Source organism: Thermobia domestica, chromosome 1, assembly GCF_964235325.1.
Source record: "Thermobia domestica chromosome 1, izTheDome1.hap1.1, whole genome shotgun sequence".
Lineage (NCBI taxonomy): Eukaryota > Metazoa > Arthropoda > Insecta > Zygentoma > Lepismatidae > Thermobia > Thermobia domestica.
Genome location: NC_137454.1, coordinates 138,455,050 through 138,462,542, shown reverse-complemented (window position 1 = coordinate 138,462,542; position 7,493 = coordinate 138,455,050). Strand labels below are relative to the sequence as shown.

The 7,493-nt window shown below is 37.1% G+C and overlaps 1 protein-coding gene across 3 annotated transcripts in view; it reads left to right on the top strand.

The window, feature by feature from the left end:
* Positions 1–7,493, top strand: part of LOC145689537 (ectonucleoside triphosphate diphosphohydrolase 1-like) — a 367,616-nt gene that overhangs the window by 90,271 nt on the left and 269,852 nt on the right. The window lies entirely within an intron of this gene.

Below are 7,493 nucleotides of genomic sequence, written 5' to 3'. Positions count from 1 at the left end.
TTCAGTTCAATATTTGAAACCGACAGAAATGCAGTTTGCATTATTAGGAACCGCCCACCCAGACATTATAATAAGGCTGAATGTTAGGTTTTTCGGTATAACTTTATTCAGATTAAAATTATTTCGATATTACTGAAACAATTGAGGGGTCGTACTTGTGTGGGTACTTTTACTGATGCTTTGGATTTTGGAATAAAACTCTTAATATCAGTTGGATGATAACTTTACGGCATGGGCGGATTTAGGAGATACCGTGGTAGGGGGGGGGGCAGTTACTTGAAGGGTGGATGCTATTCCAAGAGAAACTACTTTTAGAATGAAACATTAAACACATCTTGAAATGACATGGGGGGGGGGGCATGATTTACGCCCTATATGTGGAATATATCGTGGTGCAATATTATCAGGTAACCAAGAAAATTTGTGCTGTTTTTGAGAACAGTTACTTTTGTCTCGTGGTCAAATTGATTCTGATGACGTTACACAGTATGGCGCTAAATTCGTTGTACAAAAACAGAGGAGTGATTCCTGAGAGCAAAACAAACAAAAAAAAGTTCCAGTACACATAGGACGAAAAGCGTGTCATTTACGTGTTATAGGCTGCCGAAAGCGTGGGAAAACAAACTTTAGAGTTAAATATTGCACAAACTACTGATTGTAGATGTGATGCGACATGATATCGACAAAGGACCCTAACCTACTCTATGCAAATTTGCAGTTTTCAGATTTGTGCAATGGCGGCGCAGGGGATTCTCCAAAGGACGTTAGGGATTCGCTGACATTTTATGACGTAAATTGAGTAGACAACAACATGTAAAGGACATTTCACTGCCTGGAAATAATACTACGTGGCAGGTCAATACTCATACACGAAGATAAAAGATGGCGGATGAAGTAAAAATTACTCTGTGGTTGCATACCTCCTCAAAAAGTACTAGTAAAGTCGTTGTACAAGAATTCACTGGAAACTTTACGTCGCTAGAATGTAAAAATACGTACGGCACAAGCCGATAAATAACAGAAAATAAAGAAATTCCGATTGCTGATTTGCTCATATTAATGATATCGCAATGCTTTTGAGAACGCATCTACCTTTACAATTACAGCAATTGAACAAGAACTACAGACAAATAAAGAACGCGTAATAATAATAATACACAATTGTTTTAGCACATTCATTTCGATCAGTACATCACACAAATGCGACTACAGTACTTTTTCTCAATCAATGTTCTAAACTGACAGATGAAACAAAATATTCCTTCCATTCACGATATTTGTACGTACTGTAACAAGGGCCGATATTTCTGGTTCCAAATCGTATAACGGGACTGCATGCAGAAGGTAGTTGTAGGGAGCAAGGTGCAGAGGGGAGTTTTTCTTAACATGGAAAGAGGATGGATGTCAGAACGGACACTGCAAAAGGTGTTCAAAGTTTCGTCCCGCCACTTCAATGCAAAGGTTACAGCGGCGTCAAAGGGTAAGACGCTGCGAACGCGTTGAAACACTCCTGGCGTTTCCTGAATGCTCTACGCTGCAGCAACAATTCGAGCAACCAAATCCTCCTCTGATTGCACAGGCGTCGCGTAGATTAGTTGTTTCATATGGTCCCAGAAAAAGAAGGTCGGATGAGCGAGGTAGCCAAGATAGCGGTTCTTCTCTGCCGTCCATTTGTTCGGAAAGGATGCGTTGCGACAATTTCGCACCTCCACAGCAAATGTGCTGGAGCACCGTTATGTATAAACCACATGTTTCGATGAACAGCCAGTGGCACAGTCTCTAGTAGTTCAGGCAGAATCTCTTTCAAAAATATCCGATACTCCCATTCTGTCAGGCATGTGGTAGTAGGTACGGTCTGATGAGAATTATCAACGATTCATACCCACACATTCACAGAACACCGTTCCTGATGAGCACGAGTTGACATTCCATATGGGTTTGCCTCAGACCACAAATGTTGAGTTTGAGTGTTCATCACTCCATCATGGGAAAACATAGCTTTATCTTTGAAGAGAATACGAGACATGAAGCGGGATATATTAGCATGGTTCGCGTAACCACTGGACAAACTCCCGCTTACGTGGATGGCGTGTAATGCATGCACCCTTTGGATATGGAAAGAGTACATCTGATTTTCGTGAAGCATGTTGCAAACCTGCCGATGATGGGTGTTAATTTCAGCAGCTACTACCCCTGTGCTGGTGGACGGTTTTTTCTGATCTCAAGCAAGAATTTCCTCCTCAAAAGCCACAGTCCATACGTTTCTGTTTCCTCCAGTATTGAGCCTGTGTGCTTCCAGCAATCCTGTTTCTTGTAATCTTCGATCTACACTGGAAAATGTTGCGTGGTGTGGAATTCTAAGATTAGGAAACTGTTGTCTGTACAGCCGTTGTGCCACACGGCCATTACCGTCCGCTTTCCCGTATGACAGATCAATGTCTGCCAATTCCTCAAGTGTGCCAATTCCTCCTACATTACCTCTGTAATCACAGTAGTTGGCCGTATGGTGATCAAATAAAGCGAAATTAAAGTGGGAAATGATAGATATATCCTCGCCATTGTGTTCACTGTTCAGAATCGAAGATAGCGAGATTGCAACTTAGTACAACTGTTCTGTCAGAGAATGATATTTATGCGTATGATTAGCAAATGTACTAAACCTACATCGTGACGGAGAAGATACGACACCTAGAGCCGTAGCTACCGGGGGGGGGGGGGAGCTGGTAGCACGAGGGCACCGAACAAGCAATAAGAAAAAAGAAGGGTTGAAAATGAGTAAATGATGTGGTGCCCCGTAAAAGTATTGGCGCCCTATTAAATCAATATTTTTGTCGGTTTGCAAAGAAATAGATTTGTTAAAAAATTTTCTTGCTCGCTACGCTCGCAATCCAAACGTTTCAGTAAGACTCACAAGAAGAAACTGATATTTAGCACTGTAATCAATGTGTTAGAATATTCAAATTAATTCTCTGCACAGTAGTGATGTTTATAGAATTATACTTTATGTACTTGGTTTCACAGTTAGTCTGTCTGGAGTTAAAACTTAAGATATTGAACCAATATCACGGAGAAGTTGTGGAGTAATTGCAGTTAAGAAGTAGCAGAATTTTAAGCTAGGAAAAAAAAAAAAAAAAAAAACACCAGCCTGAAGGTATCGATGGCGACGATTTCCTAAATAATACCTAATCTATCTTAAGGAGTCATAAAAAAAATATAGAATTGTGGTAAATAGCAAGTGAACATAGTTAAAGAATTTTGAAGACAGTGGTAAGTAATCTTTTGTATTTCACAGTTATCTGACTAAAGTTAAGATTTTCGATGTCATAACTTTCAAAATCAACTCAAGATCACCTGTGGATTCATCCTGGTGAAACCATATATGCACAGGGAGCTGACACTTCAACAGGCTCCTTTTAAACTACCATTTTAGTAACTTTTGTTTTGAACTTCGTGAAAGGAGTTCTCCTCACATTTGTACTCCTTCCCCCAGGAAATAATGCTAGTTTTCGTAAAAATACGCAATTTTAAAACCAGTCAATAGAAGCCAAACAGAAATAGAAATCCACCATAAACTAGAAAAATAAATTTGCAGTCAAATTATAAGTGGATTATGTAATCCACTTACATCTTAATTGTAAATTTGCTTTTGCTGTTAGTTTAAGTACAGTAACCCGGACCTACTATTGCTCCAAGAACGACATGTTTGTATTTTACTTGTGCAGTTTGGATTGTATGTATGTTTTGGAAGAGAATGTTATAAAGAACAAATTCAAGGAAAGAAATGCATACCTTGAGGGGGAAATTGACTGGCTAGAACAATGTAAAATATAAGCAGAAGCAAAATGACATAATGAGAAATTTACAGATACCATTTGAAAGTGAAACTTGAGTTAGAAATTTATGAAAATCAGTAGAAATTAGAAAATATACACACATACATAAACAGGGTGTCATGTATTGCTCTAAAATTATGGAGATGCAATACAGTTCGACTCATTAAACTAAAAACACAAAATTTAACACCGAAAAATTGGAAAATCCTTATTTCTAAATTTTATATATATAACCGGTACTGAGACGATTATTATTCATATTATCGAATTCCCTTATTATAAATTATGCAGCTGTAACCTATATTAATAGGATATACTAAGTAATCTCGTAACTAAATCTCCACCAGACGAATGGAAGAACGAAAAACTTGAGAATTTGTGTTTTTAGGTAGTTTAGACTCGAACACAAGTCACCGCCCTTCCTATAAGTCTGAACCTGGAAGAACGTTCACCTTGAGAGGAAACGATTGAGAACATGTTTATTTTCGCTATTTTAATTTATATTTATTTTGCCTTGTTTCTTTTTCTGGTCCGCCTTATCCGCTTCATAGCAGACTGAATACACTGGAATTAAGCCATTATTTTTATTAGTATACAGTAAACATGGGTTTGTTTTTTATATATAATGACAAAAACAACGACCTTAAATTTTGACTATTATTTTGATCCTTTATTTTTGTCCTGCACTTTAGTGGACTTCCATAATGAGTCGCTTTGAAAAGAGCGATATAAATTTAATATGCAAGATATGACTAGCCATTCGAAATGGACACTTCGCAAGTTCAAAATTTTACTAAATTTGTTTTTTAAATATGCGAAGATGTTATGCATGAAATATTGGTAAGTAGAAATATGATTAATAAATCATGAAGTAATAATAATTCTCACATAATACTTTAAAGCTACGCATTCAGTGTGTTTCCTCTTTAGCACATGAGAGGATAATGCTGTATGCAGAAGACAAGGAAAGATATAGTATCGTGTTGTTTGTGTTTTGTGCTGTTACCATTGAGAGTTATTCGTTTTGCAAATACCTACTTTTTAAAAATATTTCCCTTGAATTGAGAAATGTACTTTCTTCTATCAATAACCATCTTGGAACATTCAACAAGAATCTTTAGTCATTGTGCAGTCTTCTCAGCTTGGCTGAGCATGTTTCCTTGTAGTACCTTTCAATCAATTAATATTTCTGTGGATATACTTGCATGTACTATTCTAAACAGAAAACAGTCCCAAACTAGTCCAGTGTTCCTCCTCAGTCTGATTAAAAATCGGTATTGGAAACAAGTTTTATTGAACGCATCTTAAGTGACATTAGATAATTGACGCAAATTTTCGCTTGAACGTGTATATTCACTTGACTTCATCCTGAGTCTTACATGCTGATGACTACTTTTTCGATACTTAATTGAGAATGTTCTTTAAGAAAACTAAACTTATCCTTAAAACAAAATAATTTGGAAAGTTCAACGATTATATTGGCGAGTGTCCAATTTATATTGTTTGGAAAACTTCATGTATATTAGATAAATTAAGGAAGAACAAATTAGCATTGTTTTAAACAATCCTGAACCTCTTCACAGATATGGCATCAAATGATGCCACATATTTATCGTGAAAATAATGTACTTTAGTGTACTGAAGTAGTATCCATTCCTGTACGCTGGCAACGCTTGTTGCCAGGGTGAATTGTTGACGCGCCACTGGAGCAGTCACAACGTGTATAAAATTTTGGCGCTATTTAGAGAGCTGTTTGTTTAATCACTCTGTGTGTCACCGCGATTTTTTTTTTTTTTTCACGAAAAAGAGTGCGAACTGAAGGTAACTAAAAACAATATTCTGAAGCACTGGTATCTTCTTTTTCAAATTATTGTGTACGTATGTCGTCCTTTCGAAAATTATGAGCGAATTAAATCATGGCATCAAATGATGCCTCTCTACAGATATGGTTGTGACTAGTCGCATTTACGTGATTACTATTTTGAAACTGAAAATAATATATAACAATAATTTCTTGCGCACATTATGTAAAAATATATTTGAAACAATCGCAGAGGTACACAAAACGTAGCCTGAACTTGTAACACGGGGGTCGCCTATGTAACAAAGCATTAGTCATATGTGCTGTCGATATTTCTCCACAATAATCACAGAAACAAGAGAATGAGGGAAGTACGGATGGAATGGGTGTTTTGGAGCTTCGGACTTCTGAAACCTAAACTTATTTGAAAAGCGAAACTGATTGTAGGAATAATTTTACATATACAGTAATTTACCCTCATGTTGAAATTGCCTTGCGCCAAAGATCCTTCACTGTAGTTCATCACACTGCAAAATTAGATTATCATAACACAGATTTCAAGAAATAAAATATTTATTTTTGACAGGTTAAATTCTACACACGTTTTGACAGTAAATTGCTCAGTGCCGGATCTACAGTAGCTCGGGGGCCTAGCTTTCTCTCTTCTCTGGGCTAAAAGTTAAATCCTGTTATTATTCATACATTTTTAAAAATCTTATATTAGTATAGGTGACGATGTGTCACATTCTCGAATCGTTTGCAATTGCCCCCCCCCCCCTCAAATTTTGGGTTTCTAGATCCACCAATGAAATTTGCTATACATATATTAGTAGATGGAATAATCGTATGTTCTCCTATTTGAATTTGAATATTCATTATTTTTAACAGCATCCTCATGACTCGAGTGTTAAGGCAGGCTGAAATTATCAGCCTTCTGTATTCAGAATTTCCACCAAACTCCGAGGGCAGCTTCTGTAGTGGTGAAGACGACTATCCGCCCAACGACGAGGAAGATTTTTTTCATTCACGTGAAGATGACAGCGAGCCTAATGTCTCTGAAGTGAGTGATTCCCATATAGATCAAGGACATTAGAGAAATGCATACCTTATCGTCTTACGCAGGTGCCCAGCCAGAAGATGAGGCACAAAATGGGACCGCAAGGAAAAGTCTCTTTTCAAATACCTAAATCATTCGCTATTGCTGAGTATACCAGATTTAGAAGGGACGTAGATCTAATGTACAGAATGATTACGCATTACTCTCATGGATTCAGAAACAAAAAGTGGTACCTGAAAGTGTTTTTTCATCTCCTCAACATGAGCATCATTAACGCTTGGATATTCTACAGAAAAGTGTCAAATGTTTCTTACTTCAATTCAAAGCCGCTATCGTTTCGACACTCATATACCTTGGAGCGAACATTGATAAGAAAGGAGGGTGTCCATCGAAAACGAACCTCAACCAAAAAGAAAAAGATCTTCAAAGCATCAAATCCACTTCGATGCGATGGTATAAGTCATTTTCTACTAAAAGGAGGATCAAGCATGCTCCTAGATGCCATGACCGATTGTGCCGCAAGAGAACCAGGTACATTTACAAGAAAGTGATGAACCTGTGTGTCCGAATTGCATGAACTTTCACACGGGACAGAAAAAAAAAAATATATATATATATATGCATGAGTATTGGTTATGTAGTAGTCTTATGTTTCTTCATGTAGCAAAGATTTTTTTTTTAAATGTAATACCCCTAGTAAATGTATTTTTTGCCAATGTAAATAACTATTATTTATGACGTCTCATCCTAAGGACGTCATCATCTACATCCCATGGAAGGAGATGGCAAACCATTATGGACT